General features: G+C 45.8%; 1 long non-coding RNA gene across 1 annotated transcript; it reads left to right on the top strand.

Annotated features, from left to right (window-relative positions):
* The first annotated feature begins 567 nt into the window (after positions 1-567).
* Gm31055 lies at positions 568-17,047 on the top strand. Its single transcript, XR_391000.3, has 3 exons — positions 568-837; positions 16,527-16,762; positions 16,965-17,047. It is a non-coding gene; the product is annotated as a predicted gene, 31055 (long non-coding RNA).
* The last annotated feature ends 419 nt before the right edge of the window (positions 17,048-17,466 follow it).

Genomic DNA, 17,466 nt, shown 5'->3' with positions numbered 1-17,466 from the left:
CCTTCACTGGAGCACAGTAGATTTACACTAAAAAAAGCCAGCCGACTCTCTCTCACTCCCTCTCTCAGCAGCTACTGATTGCCAATAGCTGCCCAGCTAGGGGTGTCTTGTTAGTGGCATCTGATCTCATCAACTGCTTCCTGTCCCCATCAATGGAGTAAAATCTGTTTCCCTCCTTGGTTTTTGATAGAAAGGATTATGCGAATAGATTTTATAATGCTCAGCCTTGCATCGCAGGAGTGAAACTCATCTATACGATATTTTTTAAAGGCAATTAACGGCCATTAAAATGAAAGGCCACATCTGCTACTGTGTTTTATTTGTATTTGTGTTCTAGCAGAGTCTTATTTGGTAATTGTGTCGCTTTGCATGCTGTTATTATTAACTATGTAATTTATGCTGGGAAGCTGGCCTGAGATCCTCCGTGTGGGTTCTGTCTCGTTCACACTCCGCGGAACAAGGGCTTCCTCAATGCTCACTCCTTCCTTTGTGTGTCTGCTTTTACCTTGCTATTTATTCATTGCTTACTACGTATTTTTCTACAATGTTCCAGCCTCTTAGAATTGAAGAGACTGCTCAGTGGTTAAGAGCACTTGCCGCTCGTCCAGAGGACCCATGTTTCGTTTCCAGCTCCGGTTCCCAGCAGCTCACAAGCTCCTGTAACTGAAGCTCTGGGGATCCAGCGCCCTCTTCTGGCCTGCATAAGCACTACATGCATGTGGTCCTCGGGGAGGAGGCGGTTGATACTGTTCCTTGTCCCCAAGTGTTCAGCGCTCTTGAATTCCCACCTGCACCATATCTGCCTCACCCACTTCCTACAGGCCAGTCCTTAGTTTGGTGAGTAGGTCTTTCCAAGAATTTGCACACAGCAGTTCGGAGGTTTTGTGAAGTTCCCACAACTCCTTACTGTTTATATTTAACGCTATGTGTGTATCTAACGCTTGTGTTTAAATACCGAGACATGTGACTTAGTAAGATACGTAGATATGTTCACATATGGATTCCTGCACACCCCTGTCATGGTGGGGCTTCATTGTCAAAGTGACAGGAATGCCTAGGGACAGTGACAACTACTTGGGAAGACATTTCTAGAGAGATTTAGATGTAAGAAGGGACGGTCAATCTTGAATGTGCACTGCATCATTAGATAAGCTGGGGTCCTGGGCTGGCTAAGCACCGGCATTCATCTCTCTCTGCTTCCTGCCTGCCTGTGGATGCAGTGAGATCAGCTGCCTTGCGCTCCCCCACGATTGACCACACCCCCAAACCACGAGCAAAAGCAACCCTCCCTTTCCTTAAGCTGCTCATCTAGGGTTTTTTGAGGGGAAGAGGGGCAAGGGAAAAGTAGCAAGCACGCATCTCCCCGTGCCAGACCGTCTCCTCAGCCTAATAATCAGAGACATCGTTCCTGACATGCCCTCTAGGGGGAGCCTCTGGGCATCAGGGCCTGGAGCAGGCCCCACCCTCCAATCTGGCAGCCCTGGTTCTGGGGTCCCTTCACATCCAACCTCGCCTTGTTCTCAGAGCAGAAAAGGAGGTTTTTGCGCCAATATTACCTTCATCGTCTCTTTTCCTTTGGCGTGTGCTTAGACTTGCGGGGACTAGCTACCCCAGGGTGGGGCGGTATCCAAGGTAGGCTCCCCTTCTCTGAGGAGAAGGGTAGGAGCAATGAGGGGAGAGACTTGTAAAGATGGGACTTGGAAGAGAGGAGGGAGAGGGGTTGTGGTAGGAACATAAAGTGAACTAAAAAGAATAAAATAAATAAGCCTTTAAAAGTCTGTTCTAGAATCATATGGGCAAATCAAAGGGCAAACAGGAAACTTACTAAAGAGGGGAGATGTGATCCTGAGGGCTCTGCAGAAGATGGAAGAGCCTAGGTGAACTGGAGGGATGGCTCAGTGGTTAAGGGCACTGACTGCTCCTTCACAAGACTCAGGTTTGATTGCCAGCACCCACAAAGCTGCTTACAACGGTCTGAAATTCAATTCCAGGGAACTTGATGCTCTCTTTTGAGCTTCAGGGTCATCAGGCATGCATATGGTGCACTGACCTACATGCAGACAAAACACGCTTCAATGTGATGCAAGCTTATTTTAAATAAAATAATTTTTTTTTGAGAAATTAAGAACGTTGGGACTGTTGGTGGCTGCCCTGAGTGGGGCATGTGCTGACTGCTCAAGGCTGACTGTACTGCAGAGATCACTAGTGGATCTATCATAACTACATCTAAGTGTGTGTCTGACACATAGTTACATTATAGCAGAAATTAGTAGTAGACGTCATAGTGCCGACACATAGTTGCATTATGGTTTAGACAAGATGTGAATGCACTCTTCTTTCTTCCTATTTGTACTCATGTGTGTGCATATGTGCACATGAGCACAGTGCCTACAGAGGCTGGAGGAGGACAACAGAGCCCCTGAGCTGGAGGTATAGGAGCTTTAAGCCATCAATGTGGGTGCTGGGAACTGAACTCAGACCTTCTGTAACACATGATCTTAATGGCTGAGCCATCTCTCCAAACACAGAGGTCCTTTACTTATTTTTTTTATTTTTTATTTTTTATTTTTTTGGAGACAGGGTTTCTCTGTGTAGCCCTGGCTATCCTGGAACTCACTCTGTAGACCAGGCAGAACTCAGAAATCCGCCTGCCTCTGCCTCCCAAGTGCTGGGATTAAAGGCGTGCGCCACCACTGCCCGGCTGAGGTATAAGTATATTTAAATACTGTTCCACTACCTTCTGCCTTGCACAGCTTCTGAAGCAGTGTTTGTGGTCTTGCTTGTCCCTCTGAGATAATTTCCACGACCCACAAGCTTTAAAAAATGTTTTCTATTTATTTCTGCATTTTTAAATTTTGTGATGTTTCATGGAATGGACTTTGACTGGGAATCATTGAGGCGTTTGCTTTTGTGAGTTTATGATTTTAACAATGTTAGGGGAAGACTATCATTTATTCAGAAAAACTTCACAATTTCTGTATTCATGTTCTTCATTTTGTGCATAGCAATTTTTTTTTATTATTTCCTATTTTCCTCCTCACTGAGACCATTTCTATCACAAGACTTCAATTGCTGGTCTTTTATTAAGAAATGTCTACATTGTATTAATCTTTCTCTGTATGTGTGTTTTTGTCAACTTGATATCTGGAGAGAGAGAGAGAGAGAAAGAGAGAGAGAGAGAGAGAGAGAGAGAGAGAGAGAGAGAGAGAGAGAGAGACTCAGTAAGAGTCTGTGTAGATCAGGTTAAGGCATAATTGTGGCATTGTCTTGATCCTACCTTAACTGATGTGGGAAGACTCAGCCAACCATGGGCAGCACTATCCCCTAGGCAGACTCAGCCCACCATGGGTAGGCACCATTCCCTGGGTTTGGGTCCTGGATTCTATTCCAATGAAGAGAGTGAACTAAGCTGGAAACATGTACACATTTGTTCTCCCTCTGCCTGTGATTGTGGCTGTGTCTAGTTGCTTTCAGCTCCTGCCATTGACACTTCCCTGCTATGATGAACTGTAACCTGGAATGGTAAGCTGAAAGAGCACCCCTCTCCCTGGGGTTGCAGTTATTGCTGTGTATATGTGGCTGGTTCACAGAACACTATAACTCAGTTACCTACAGGGGCAGTCATGAAGAAGATGGAGTCTGTTATGTATAATCCATGTAGAGTGAGTTAGTGCAGGGTACTAAGAAAGCAATGCTTTTCTGACATTGAAAGGCTCAGTCATGAACTTGAGGCATAGACTTCTCTGATTCCCACTGTCTGAGGTTGGCTTTCATTCCAGTCTGGGCAAACACAAACAATTTTCATCCTCGTGTGAGCTTGGGAAATGTCTTAGCCTACTCTTTCTCTGTCTCTCCCACCCCACCCAACCCTCATAGTTCTCACTGAATTCTGACATTCATGGAACCATCCATGGATTCTTGGAGCTCAAGATGCCCTTTGTATAGTCAGCTCCTGTTGGTTCCAGCATCCTTGACGTGTTTCATATTTTGCTGTCTGGCAATCCACAACCATCCCCGTGTGGGCTTGCACCAGGCCAGCATGGGATCAGCACGGGATCAGTGTGGTGTCAGCATGGGGCCCGTTTTGGGTCAGCGTGGGGTCAGTGTGGGGCCAATGCGCAGGACCAGCCCAGGGCCAACACAGGCCAGTGCAAGACCAGCACAGCACAAGCCTGGGGCCAGCACAGGGCCAACACAGGACCAGCAAATAACCAGCATGGGGCCAGTATGGAACCAGCATGAGACCAGCATGGGGCCAGCACAGGGTCAGCATGGGGCTCTGATTGTTTTCATTCATAGGGGAGCATAGCCACATACTTCTTAAGTCAATGTCTAAAGACTACTGCATTACACATTTTGTGAGATTTTTTTTCTGTGTGTGTGTGTGCGTGTGCGTGTGCGTGTGCGTGTGCGTGTGCGTGTGTGTGTGTGTGTGTGTGATTATAGCAAGAGGGAGATTCTGGTAACAAGGTGAACTCATGAAGACAAGAACGATGCCCTTACTTCATGGCACTCCTTCCTGGTTTCCTGCATTCTGCAGACATCTGGAAGTGGTTTGGCAGAGTCACTGTTTCTTCTGTGAGTCTGTCCTGCAGCCTGAGAACCCAAAACACCCAGAGGCCAGGGCTGTGGGGATGGCTCATCAGTTAAGAGCACTGGTTGTGTGTGTTTCCAGCATCCACGGGGTGGCTCACAACTGTCAATATCTCCATTTTCTAGGGATCTGATGCTCTCTTTCAGCCTCTGTGGGCACATGGTGCACACACATGCATGCAGACAAAACACCCATACACACAAAATAGCATTTAACAAAGCACTCAGAAGCTTTTACCATGAGGGACTAGTAAACTCAACCTCTCTCTCTCTCTCTCTCTCTCTCTCTCTCTCTGTATGTGTGTACTTTTTTATTTTGTTTCAGTAAATTATTTTTGTCTTATTGGTTTTCTTCTTTTTTCTTGTTTTGATTTTATTTTGATTTTTTTTTTTGTCATTCACTGATCCTGTCTTTTATTCAGAGAAAAAGTTAGGTGGGTGGGTGGGGGAATGAATTAAGTTGGGTGGGTAGGAATATGGAGAGAATCTAGAAACTAGTGGGAGGAAAAAGAATATGACCAAAATATATCGTGAAAAAATAATAATGAAAAACAAAACAAAACAAAATCAACAACCCTCTCAGAGATTCTTAGAGGTCCTTCTCTCGGGTGATTTTAGATTGTGTCAAGCTGAGAACAACACTATTCATTATTAATCTAATGTTTCTGACATAAAAAGGCCAAACAAAAATTTCCCTTTTCAGTATTTGTTATTTGTATGTATATGTGTTTGTCTGCATATCTATGTGTGCCACGTGTGTGCAGGTACCTGCAGTGACCAGCAGGGGGCAGCAGAACCCCTGGAGCTGGAATTTCAGTTGATTGTTAACATCCTGATTTCAATGCTGGGAACTGAACTCCAAGCTTCCGTAAGAGCAGCAAGTGCACTGGACCCCTAAGCCATCTCCACAGCCTCCTAAATGCTTCCTTCTTTTAGCTGAGTCTCTAAACTAGTGTTACAGCTGCACAAATGTTATAGTACATTATTTTACAGAGGTGTGGGCTTTAGACAAGTGACCTGTCTGCAATGGCCAGATTCGAGCCAGGTGGCTACCTTGCTTTTTTCCGTGAGATGACTCAAAGAGCTTCGTGTTGTGTATGGAAGAGAATCCTGGGTCCAGCAGCTGAATCCCCCACCGGCTCTTGAGCCGGAAACTGTCCTGGTCAGGGGGTTCTCCTGCTGTGATGAAACACACACTCTTCAACAACCATGTGAGGAGGAACGTCTATCATGGGCTTGTTTTACTCATGATTCCACATAAACTGTTCATCATCAAAGGCAGTCAGGACAGGAACCTGGAGGCCGGAGCTGATGCAGAGGCCATGGAGAGATGCTGCTTATTGGCTTTCTCCCCCTACCTTGCTCAATGTGCTTTCATATAGAACCCAGGACAACCAGCCTAGGTGTGGCACCACTCACAACGAGCTGTGGCCTCTTCCATCAGTCACGAATTAAGAAATGCCCTTCAGGCTTGTCTAAATCCCAATCTTGTGGAGCGTTTTTTCTTAATTGAGGTTCCAACCTCCTCTCAGATGGCCTCAGCCAGCAGCAAGCTGACACAAAACTATGAAGCATACAATCAAACATCTCTTAAGGGGCATCTGCGGGGACACTGTAGTGGCTGCTATAGGTCTTATCTTCTGACAGTTGTCTGCCAGAACAATGGTTCTGCTAAATGACAAAGAGCACGGGATCCTCTCCGGTTCACGTTGTCTTTATAGTGACAGATGCCCAGTTCCAGCAGCGGGTGTTTATGCAGGAAGACATTAAAAAATTAAAAATGACTGCATCTTTGACAACAGTCTGGTCCCCATTCCATAATCAATATGCTAGCATTATTATTATTTTATGAAAACAGTCATTCACCGTTTGGTGAAAGAGAATGACGGTATTGATCTTTTGAACAAGCATTTTATTTTCCATTAAATTTTTATGGAGCATGACAAGCCTGTGTGCTGGGTCTGATCTTTCCTGCACATTAATGTACAGAGCCTTTGCAGATGTGGAAATTATGAGGGCTGTGTTCATAAAGCCAGCTCAGATGGTCTAGGAACACAAAGTAAACATTTCCTCATTGGAGATTTGCTCCGAGCTTATTAGTTTTTGAGGTTTGTGAACTGACCCACAAAGGAACAGAAATCTCTCCTTGGTGAGCAGAGAGGAGAGGAGAGGAGAGGAGAGGAGAGGAGAGGAGAGGAGAGGAGAGGAGAGGAGAGGAGAGGAGAGGAGAGGAATGTTAGCAACCATCAGAGAGTCTTTCTCTGAGGCTCCTAATGCATAGTGGCTGGCAGTTTCAGAAGCCTCGGAACAACCATGAGAGACCTGGGTAATTCAGTCGCCCCTTGAGCATGGCTCTCTTCTGCCATGTGACACCATCACCTGTCTCTACCAGGCATTGCTCCAAGGGAGTCCTAGTTTGATTCCTTGTTGTTGTGATTAACACCGTGGCCAGAACAACTTGGGGAGGAAAGGGTTTATTTGGTTTCCGTATCCCGATTAGAGTCCATCATGAGCGACGCTCAGGTAGGAGCTCAGGCAGGAGTAATGAAGAAATGCTGCTGTGTTTCTCCCAGGCTCATGTTCTGCTCCCATTCTTACACCTTCCAGTAGCCCCTGCCCACAGTGTGCTGGGCCCTCCTACAACAATCATGACTGAAAAGAACGCCCCTGCAGACGTCTATAAAGGCAAACTTCTGGAGGTGCTCCCTCAGCTCAGCTTTTCTCCTCCCAGGGTGTGCATGCCTGTGCGGTATGCATGCTCACATGTGTACATTCCTGCATGGTATACATGCCTGTGTGGTATGCATGGCTGTGTGGTGTGCATGCTTGTGTGTAGTGCATGCTCACATGTGTACATGCTGGCATGGTGTTCATGCCTGTGTGGTATGCATGGCTGTGTGGTGTGTATGCCCATGTTCTGTGCATGCTCACATGTGTACATGCCTGCATGGTGTTCATGCCTGTGTAGTGTGTATGCCTGTGTGGAGTACATGCCTGCATGGTGTTCATGCCTGTGTGCTGTGCATGTCTATGTGGTATATATGCCTGTGTGCTGTACATGCATATGTATGTGCATGCCTGTGTTCTGTGCATGCTCACATGTGTACATACCTGCATGGTGTTCATGCCTATGTGCTGTGCATGCCTATGTGTTGTGCATGCTTGTGTTCTATGCATGCTCACATGTGTACATGCTTGTGTGGTATGCATGGCTGTGTGGTGTGCATGGTTATGTGGTATGCATGGCTGAGTGGTGTGCATGGTTATGTGGTGTGCATGCCTGCGTGCAGTGCATGCTCACATGTGTACATGCTGGCATGGTGCTCATGCCTGTGTGGTATGCATGACTGTGTGGTGTGCATGGCTGTGTGGTGTGTATGCCTGTGTGCTGTGGAAAGGCCTGAAGTTGATGTCAGGTGTTGCATTTGTTGATCAGTACACGGGGCTGTGCCCAGCCCTTCACCGCAGCTAATGTCCATACAAGTTCACACTCTTATTTCCCTGATTCTCACTTAACTGATATGATGATGGTTAACTGAATATTTGGAACTATGATGTTCTTTATTTGGTCTGAGGAATGTTTGTGTGCACCTGAGTGTGGAGGCTAGAGAGGAAGCTTGGGCACCCTCCAGAGAGGAGGCCTGTATGTCCTCTTCAGTCTCCCTCTCTCCACCTTCTGTCTCTCTCCACCTTACTTTTGAGGCAGGGTCTCTCACTGGCCTGGAGCTCACTGATCTGCGTAGGTGTGGGCCCCTGAGACTCGCCCCCCCCTTCCAAGCTGGAACTGCAGGTTTAGTCTGCCACTCTCAGCTTTTTATGTGGGTGCTGGGAATGGAGACTGAGGTCACCCTGCTGGACAGAGCCATCTCCCCAGCCCTTAGATGCTACTTCTTAGGTCTCCACATAACAGATTGTAAAGTAGAATTCATTGCTCTCTGGAGATGTGCCGTATTTTAACTTCTGTCTCCAAATGATTACTCATTCATTCATTCATTCATTCATTTATTCATTCATTCACACACAGGACGAGATGCAAGGCCATGCCTTGGGCTGGCTGTGATAAGACTTTGCTCTAGCAGGGGCATCACTGAGAGGCACCCAGGTGCTGTCAAAGGCTTAAAAGCATACTTGGATTAATAAGCTAACAGTTCCCCACCTCATTTCTACAGCACCAACTGACTGTGTTGCAGTTCAGATGAATTCTCACACTGCCCAGAGTTAGCAGAGACCCACATGGGAAGGGCTCAAATCCACAAATCCCCATGTTTGCAAGCACAACTGCTGTTGCCTGGATGGTTGACTGTCTGCATTCCCATTGCAACCCTTGTTCAGAAACTTGCTGGGACAAGTCAAAGACACCAGAGATGTTTACACTTACAGGGCAGGGTCTGAAAAGGGACACGACTCAGAAATGTCCAAGTGGAGGTGTCTGTGGCCTGCCTCAGCATTTAGGGGAATGGTACTGGGTGGGACACTACATTGGAAGAAGGTCAAAGACTGATGGTCCCTGGCCTTATAATCTTACTATTTGGTGCTTTAATAAATGCTGTTTTTTTTTTCTCTCTGTCTCAAGGACCTCTCACTGGCCAGGCTTGGAACTCATTTATTCCTTGTGAGACAGAGAGAAAGAAAGGAAAATAATTAAAATTACACAGACAATAGGCAGGCATACACACACACACACACACACACACACACACTGGTCAGGCCTGACCGCCCATCTCATCAACTCCATAAGTGTTCATGCATACTTACATTCACATATATCTACACATGTATGTGTAGACAAACAAACATATGCATATATACATTTGGATAGATGAGGCAGAGCACCCCAAACCACACTTTATTTCTTTTCTCTGGCCTTTTTATACCTTCTTAGACCAAAGTTCTTTTAAAAAATTATCTCATTAAATAAAATGTTACACAAAAGGGGAGTTAAAGAAGGATGTCAATAGTAAGTTCAGAGCAATGTTCACTTTATAAGCTCATTATAAGTTCAAAGCAACAGTTTCACATGGCCTTGCTGTATCATAGTGCACACCTGTGGCCTCATCCTTTGGCTCGACCCAGAATGGATGTTTGTCCCGGCCTATTTCTCTTTTTAGTGTAACTGAAAGTTCATTGTGTTCTTATTATGCAGCTTTCACTTACTATTCTATGAGGAGGGGGTACATTCTATTCTTGATCCTAACTTTATTCCATCTTTCCTGGCAAAACAATTAAAACCACCTCTAAAGACTTTCTTCCTAAAACTATTTGAATCAAATCAGGAATTCATCTAAACAGCATTAATTCATAAAAGTTCATCTTCATGTTGATCTGCAGGAAATTTGCCCAGGAGTCCTTAGGTTATGTAATAGTGGCAGGAAAGGCATATCAGCAACACGAATCAGTCCTGAGATGAGATCTCTGAAGGCCTCAAAATTCAGAATTTACCTATTGCAGCCACATAACACACAGTGGACCATCTGTTACATGCATACCTTTAGCCTTTTTCTAGATTTTCCTGACATGATGGGAACCTGCTGTGTAGTATCACTGGCGTGTAGAGCTCCTTGCCCCAGTTCCCAACTCTGGAGTATGGTGCCTCCATGTCTCTATGCTCACCAACCTGGGGCTGTGCAAACCCTGGCCTGTAGGGGTTGTATAGAGATTTCATTCTATGGCCCTGAGGGGTTAAGTAGCTGTTAATGTGATAGAACTCAGTTTACAGACTTTCTCCAGGGCTGGAAGTCAGGGCATGGGAAAGCTCGAGATGCCTAACTCTGCAGCTTCCCAGTGGCTTCTCAGGAGGCAAACTGTTCTTGCCAGGGTTACTATTGCTGTGATGAACACCACGGCTGAAAGCAAGTTGAGGAGAAAAGTTTATTTGGCTTACATAGCCAGATTTGAAGTCCATTGAGAAGAGCCAAAATAAGGATTCGAACTAGACAGGAACCTGGAGGCAGGAACTGATGCGGAGGACATGGAAGAGTGCTGTGTAACTGTTTTGTTCTGCATGGCTTGCTCAATCTGCTTTATTATAGAACCCAGTTCCACCAGCCCAAGGACAGCACTCCCATCATGGGCTGAGCCATCCTCCATGTTAATAACTAAATAAGAAAATCCCCTACACTTGGATCCTACATTTTCTAAATTGAGTTACCCTCCTTCCAGAAGATTCTGGTGTGTGTCAAGTTGACATAAAACCAGCCAGGGCAGTTGACCCCTTGTCAGCTTGACACACAAACACATCACGGATCCTTCCTGTTCATCTCCAAGATCCCACATAAATAACAATGTGAACCTTCTACATTTTAAAATTCCCACAGTCTTTAAAAATTCAAACGCTTGAAAATTCAGTCTTGCTGGGCAGTGGTGGCACACGCCTTTAATCTCAGCACTTGGGAGGCAGAGGTAGGTGGATTTCTGAGTTCGAGGCCTGACCTACAGAGTGAGTTCCGGGACAGCCAGGGCTACACAGAGAAACCCTGTCTCGAAAGGAAAAAAAAATCAGTCTCTCTTAAAACTCAAGATACTTGTAAAATTCCAAAATCTTCTTAAAAGTTCAAAGTCTCTCAACTCTGGGCTCCTGTAAAATCAAAACTAAGTTAAATACTTTATTACTTCAAGAAGAAAGGCCCGGGTTACAGTCACAACTAAATCAAATCAAATCTAAACTCCCAATGTATAAATAACTCAATGTCCAGTCATCAGGGACCCACTCATGATCCTCTGGGCTCCTCCAAAGGGCTTGGGGTCACTTCTCTGGCTCTGCCCTCTGCTGTACACACAGCTTGTCTTTCCAGTTCAGGCCATCTCCACTCCACTGCTGCTGCTGTTCTTGTTGCTCATCCAATAAAACTTGTATCTCCAAATGCTGGCGTGGCTTGCTGCACCTGGGCTGCATTTTTACCAATACTCCTTCCTGGGCTTTCTTCAGGAACTCCAGCCTGACCACACAGTGCCAAGCCTCAGCTGCACTCCCTCCATACCTTCAAAACCAGCACCATTGAGGTGACTCTGACACTCCCAAGTTTGGCTGTTAGTGTGAGGTACAAATTTGGCCACCTCTGAAACACAGCTTCTGTGTGGAGATTCTGAGAAAACGTTTCTCATATGTTTATTTCACTGATTCTTGTCTCTTGCAACTGTCTCACTGTTCTCATCTCCTGCTGACCAGTGCCAACATTCCTGAAAAGTGAAATTTTGAGTGTTTCTGGTCTCTTGTTATCACAAATGATTCTTCAGCTACAGCTAACCAGAACAACAGATTCTCAACACAAATCAGCATATGGCTCAGATAGAACATTTAAGTGACTCAGGGACTAACCCTGACCGAACCCTAATACTAACCCTGACACTGAACCTTACCCTGACCATGAGCCCGACCCCAATCCAAATTCCAACACTAACACTAACACTAACACTAACACTAACACTAACAAACACTAACACTAACACTAATCTAACCCTATTGCTAGCCTGAATCTGATTCCAACAGCAACCCTAACTCTAATACTAATCTAATCCTAATGCTAGCCCTAGCCCTAACCTTAAGCCCAACCCTAACCTAACCTATTCTAATCCTAACCCTAATGCTAACCCTAACTCTAGCCCTAACCCTAGCCCTAACCCTAACTCTAGCCCTAACCCTAGCCCTAGCCCTAGCCCTAGCCCTAGTCCCTAACCCTAACCCTAGCCCTAGCCCTAGCCCTAGCCCTAGTCCCTAACCCTAACCCTAGCCCTAGCCCTAGCCCTAGCCCTAGTCCCTAACCCTAGCCCTAGCCCTAGCCCTAGCCCTAGCCCTAGCCCTAGTCCCTAACCCTAGCCCTAGCCCTAGCCCTAGCCCTAACCCTAACCCTAGCCCTAGCCCTAGTCCCTAACACTAGCCCTAGCCCTAGCCCCTAACCCTAACCCTAACCCTAACCCTAACCCTAACCCTAACCCTAACCCTAACCCTAACCTAACCCTAACCTAACCCTAACCCTAACCCTAACCCTAACCCTAACCCTAACCCTAACCCTAACCCTAACCCTAACCCTAACCTAACCCTAACCTAACCCTAACCCTAACCCTCACCCTAAGTAACTTCCCTCTGGAGCTTCACAAGCCAGGCCTCCATTGTTTGCCCTGGCTTCCTTCATATCTTCCAAGGTCCCACAAGGCAGCTCACCAAGCTTTGAACACACAGTGGATTTTAGAAAAGTCCCAAAGTCATCTTACAATCCTCCCACAAAGAATGTGGTCAGATCTGTCACAGCAATACCAACTGGTGGTACCAACTTCCCTTCTCCTTAAGGTAATTATTGCTGTGACAGATACCATGACCAAGAGCAACCCGGGGAGAAAAAGGTTTATTTGGCTTATATAACCAGACTCACAGTCCTCTGAGAGAAGCAAAAGTGGGAACTCAAACTGGGCAGAAACCTGGAGGCAGGAGCTGATGCCGCAGCTGCTTACTGGCTTGCTCCTCGTGGCTTGCTCACCCTGCTTTTCTTATAAACCCAGAATCACCAACCTAAGGATGGCACCACCCACCAAGGGCTGGGGGCTCACCCATGAGTCATCTAGTTCAAAAATGCCCTACAGAGAGATCTTAGGGAGGCATTTTCTCAATTGAGGTTCCCTCCTTTTCAACGACTCTAGCTTGTATCAAGCTAAGATAAAACTAGACAGGACACAGGCCTTCTCCTCATGAAGCAATTCAGGGTCGTAGCCAGAGTCATTTCATCAGTCTGAGTTCAAAAGCAGTAAGAGAGGCCTTGAGACAGATATTATTATTATTATTATTATTATTATTATTATTATTATTATTATAATATCTCACCACCCAGTCATCCCAAGAGGGCATCTCATGTGAACGTCCTATTCACAATATCCCAGGGATTATATTGAATTGGCAACAGGACAAGGAAGGAGTGAAGACCACATAGATACTTTTATTATAGACATTCTGCAGTGTTTTAGCAGTAGCCTTTCAACCTGCTTCAGACAAAGCCCAGGTTCCACGTGCAGACCAGACACTCTCACTGGAGAACTCATGGCAAACTCACTCCTCTGAGTTCACGGCTGAGCCTCTCCTGCTGGGAAGCCATTCATTTTCTGATGCTTGGCATTTGATCTCTGTGCATGGGTATGCTTAAGTTAAAGTGGACGGAAAGTAGACTTCCATTTTCCTTATAAAGTCCCCAGAATAACACATATGGCTCTCTCTCCCGGTTATGGCACTCCACGGGCCAGCCTCAGACATCACAGCAGAGACCGCCCTGGGTAAAATGGAGATGCGTCCATGTCCCAAACACAAAGCCCTTCCCAGATGCTTCAGGAAGTGAAGAGCCTTTCTGGAGGTGGAGCAAACCCTGTAGGAAGAACTCCTATCACATCCAGGAACTTAATGCTCACCCCATCCAGCCCACACCAGCCACCGAAGGCCACTGGGCCAACAGCCCTCATCCAAGGAGAACAAGGTTGAGGCTGGATGTCAATGCTTCTTGTCACATGAGAGTCATTCTCCTCCTGGTACTGCCACAGACTGTCCTATACAGCCCCGTCCTTATTTGCACCCTCTGGACCATAAAGGTGGTGTATTATGTGGGGTGTATGTGTACACATGTGTGCACCAGTGTGTGTATGTGTGTGTGTGGTGTGTATATGGTGTGTGTGTACATATAGTGTGTGTATGTGTGTGTGCTGTGTGTGTGTAAATATGTGTGTGTATGTGTGTGTGGTGTATATGTGTTGTGTGTTTAGTATGTGTGTATATGTTGTATATGTGAGATGCATATGTATGCGGTATATATGGAGTGTGTCTGTGGGTGATATGTATGTGTTGTGTGTTGTGTGTCTGGTGTGTGTATGTGGTGTGTTATGTATGGGTGTGGTATATGTGTATGTGGTATGTGTGTGGTATGTGCATCTGTGTAAATGGTTGAAGTAGAAACTTAAGGGTTCTTTGGAAAGTTGGTTGGATGGTGTTTTGCTGGGACAAACACATTGAACGGACATTTCATTGAAGCGAACACAGGTGTGAAAGGCTAAGACAGACTCCTGAAGGAACATTTCGCTTAAGCAGATACAGGAGAGAGGATGTTCTGTTAAAGCTAGCACGTGAAAGGACAGGTGATAAAGGATTCTTTGCTAATGACACACATGCACTGTCCACCTTACATTGCATGGTTAGCTGCATTTGTCGGGACTCTGTAGACTTGGATGCACATGCTGAGGCAAGGCCCATCGAGGATGTGTGATGTTTGGAGGGTATAAATAGGACTCCATGGAGTGACAGATGGAGCTTGGCTTGTGGGTACAGCCAACTGTACAATGCTTGTGGGTCTCGAGTCTTCTCTGATCTTTGCCTTCCTGAGAGAGGCACAGCGGAGAACTTCTGGTGTCCCTCTGGGTCTCTCCTGCTCACTGGAGCCAAGACTGAGGCCTGGCTGTCTCTGCTAGGACATGTCACCACTGTTGTTAACCCGACGCTACTGAACTGGACTGCTGGTGTACCCATGAAGTGTTTGCGAGTGGATCAAACTGCCTCTGCTGACCTGTGAGCTGAACTGCTGATTTCAAGACAACACAGATGGGAGTTACTCCAAAGAACCTTTTTAAACAGGTCCACTTCTCCTGTGTCCTTTCTTTCTCACTACCTCTGGTGGGTGGTGGGCTACAAGGGAGGTTAAAGTGTTGAAGAAGCATCATTAAAATAAGGTTTGAAAAACTAAAGTTACATGTGGTGGGTGTATTGTGGTATGTATGTATGTGTGTATAGTGTGTGCATGTGGTATGAATGTGTTGTGTGTGTGTTTGTGTGTACATGGGTACAATATATGTGGTGTATGTGTGGTGTGTGTATGCATGTGATATGTATGTATGTGTAGGGTGTGCTTGTGGTATGTGTATAGAATGAATATATATATATATGTATATATATATATATATATGTGTGTGTGTGTGTGTGTGTGTGTGTGTGTGTGTGTGTGTGTGTGTGTGTTTGCAGTGTGTATATGTGTGGTATATATGTGTATATATGGCATGTATAAGTATGTGTGTGTGCATGTATGTGTGTATGGTATGTGTGAGGTGTGTGTGGTGTATGTGTTTGTGGTGTATATGTGGTGTGTGTATGTGTGGTTTGTGTATAGGCACATATGGTAATGTGGCATGCATGTGGTCTGTATGTGGTATGTGTGTGGTGAATATGTGCCGTGTGTGTGAGGTATTTGTGTGTTTGTTTGTTTGTATATATGTATGTATATGTGGTGTGTGCATATGTGTGTGGTGTATAGTGCATGTGTGTTGAGTGTGTGTATGTGCAGTGTATATGTGGTATATGTGGTGTGTGTATATGCATGTAATATGTGGTATGTGTATGTCAGAGATCAAGCTCAGGAGTTATTCCTTAGGATTCTATCTACTCTATTTTTTGTTTGTTTTAAAGATCTATTTGCTTGTTTATGTATTTATTTATTTTATGTATGTGAGTACGTTGTTACTCTCTTCAGACCCACCAGAAGAGGGCATCAGATCCCATTACAGATGGTTGTGACCCACCATGTAGTTGCTGGGAATTGAACTCTGGACCTAAGTGCCCTTAACAACCGCTGAGCCATGTCTCCAGCCCCATATCTACTCTGCTTAATTTAGAGGTTAATATTTTAACTTCCTTAAGAATCTCCAACCCCTTCCACTCCCTGTCCCACTGTTCCTATGCCCCTCCCCCCACCGTCAAACACCAAACTCTCCGTTTCTCCTCAGCATTCCTCACTCCCACCAGGAGCTCTCCTGTTCTTCTAGGTTGACAGGCCAGCAGCCGCAGGGGCCCATTCTGTCTCTGTCTCCTCCTTGGGATTGCAAGTGTCTTCCACCACACCTGTTTTGTTGGGGGTTTTAGGTTTGTTTGTTTGTTTGTTTGTTTTTGCCTTTAATTCAAACTCTTGGATCAACCTCAGGTTCTCCAGCTTGGTCGACAGGCAATGCACCATGCTGCCTCCCAGGGTCATAAAGCTCTGCAATGTGCAACTGAGCTGCAATGTGCAACTGAGCTCCACTGCCTACTAGATTCCAGCCTTCCTGGGGGACACAGCAGGACAGCGAGGTGTTTGAGACCCCAGGTGGAACGTGTCACCCTCATCTGCTGCAATTTTCTGGCTCTGAGGAAACTGCTCCAGACATTGTGAAGTGTGAGGTAGGTCATGGCCACTAACATTCTGCTAGAATTTCCAAGTGTATACAAAATACCAAAAATAATCAATGTGGCAAGCAAACGTAATCTGAAAATCAAAGCAAGGTTGACTCCCAAGAACACACTCCTGGATGCCAGCGGGGTGGGATTTCCTCACTTTGATTTGCTGTTTTCCCTGTTGCTGTTTTCCTGTCTTCCCTAAAAGCTCATAGACGCGGGACTTTGATGGATCTTGTGCCACCGAAGACCCCGTGCTTCTGAACACAGACCCCAGCGCTCCTGCCGGCTTCCAGCGCAATTAGAAGGACTGAAATGTTTCATCTGAAATTTCTGTGGCACACTTCAAAGCCGTGAGTCTGATGAGCAATTGCAGCCGGCTGGAGCTAATAAGGAACGTAATTAATGCTTAAAGATTTTTCATGGGCACAGGCATTACTTGTGTGTTTTCTGTCTGTTTGAAGAACATCCCCAAGCCAGAAAGGGGCTGAGCCAGCAGGCCACACTGTTTATCCCCATCCCTGAAGTTAGCCAAATGGCATCAGGAAGACATTGCTCCACACTCCCTCGGCTTGGGCCAGCAATGGTAAACTGTGGGGCCATTTGACTAAATTTGCTACAGAAAACATGGCTGAGATTTCAAAATGTCATCAGAGCTCATGAGAGACTCGCAATTACAAGCCACAAAAGCTCCATATGGTTCACTGGAG

The sequence above is a fragment of the Mus musculus genome, chromosome 4, assembly GCF_000001635.26.
Source record: "Mus musculus strain C57BL/6J chromosome 4, GRCm38.p6 C57BL/6J".
In the NCBI taxonomy this organism is placed as follows: Eukaryota; Metazoa; Chordata; class Mammalia; order Rodentia; family Muridae; genus Mus; species Mus musculus.
Note: the sequence above shows the minus strand (reverse complement) of the source record. Positions and strands in the feature narration are given on the sequence as shown.